Genomic DNA, 945 nt, shown 5'->3' with positions numbered 1-945 from the left:
TTATATATATTTATAAAAAGAGAAAGACTTTAACTTGTTGCAGTGATATAATACTGATGATAAAGAGCTAAAGAGCTGTCCTCATGCCTGATCAGGTGTGTTATGTTTGAGTTTTACCTGCTGTGGTTTCCTGTCAATCTGAGCAGTGGAGATCTCATCAACAGGCCTCCCTTGTTAAGCCTCAGAAAATTTCAGAAAGTACCAACATCGAATAGATGTTATGCAGAGTTACTCTCTGAATCGTACTCGGCTCTTCCTGTGTGTGAAATTTTATTTGGTTGAGGCGTTCTCACCTCAAAAAAATACTCCACATATCTGGGGACATTAGCTTTACAATAACTCCTTGGGACTATCAAATGTCAGTCACAGTTTATAGTTCTCAAATTTTTACGGGTATCAGAATTTCATTAGGTTGCTTAGGCCCTGCCCAATTTTACTGAATCTACTAGAAGAAAGCCTAGGAATCAATAGGGCATGTCAATGTTTTAAAAGTGTCAATTTGATTTAACCTTCTCATTTTACAAAAGGAGAAAACTAAAGTGAGTGATTCACCTAAGACTCAACTGTCCTCTGTTGAGGAAAGGCAAATCCTCAAGAAGAGAATAATTAAAAACAAACAAACAAAAACAAAACCAAAACAACCCTCACAAGAAACCAAATCAACAAAATCTGTCTCCAGCCAGTTGGACTGAGCTTTGTCAAGATTTTGACATCCTTTGGAGTGCAATACCTTTTCATATTCCCCATTATACCACTTTATTATGCAGAAACACCTTTTCTTTGCAAGTGATTGCCTTCAAATTTACTGCTTCACATAAATTAGTTGTTTATATCATTGCTAGTGTTGCCATATTAGTTTTAATGAACATTTACAGAGATTTTGGGTTTTCATTCATTCATTGTTGCACTGTTTTCTCCACCCTCATCCCCAGTTCGTTCTTCTCC

Source organism: Elephantulus edwardii, unplaced genomic scaffold (genome assembly GCF_000299155.1).
Source record: "Elephantulus edwardii isolate Elephantulus edwardi_28Jun2011 unplaced genomic scaffold, EleEdw1.0 scaffold00077, whole genome shotgun sequence".
Taxonomy (NCBI): domain Eukaryota; kingdom Metazoa; phylum Chordata; class Mammalia; order Macroscelidea; family Macroscelididae; genus Elephantulus; species Elephantulus edwardii.
This window is presented reverse-complemented; position numbering follows the sequence as displayed.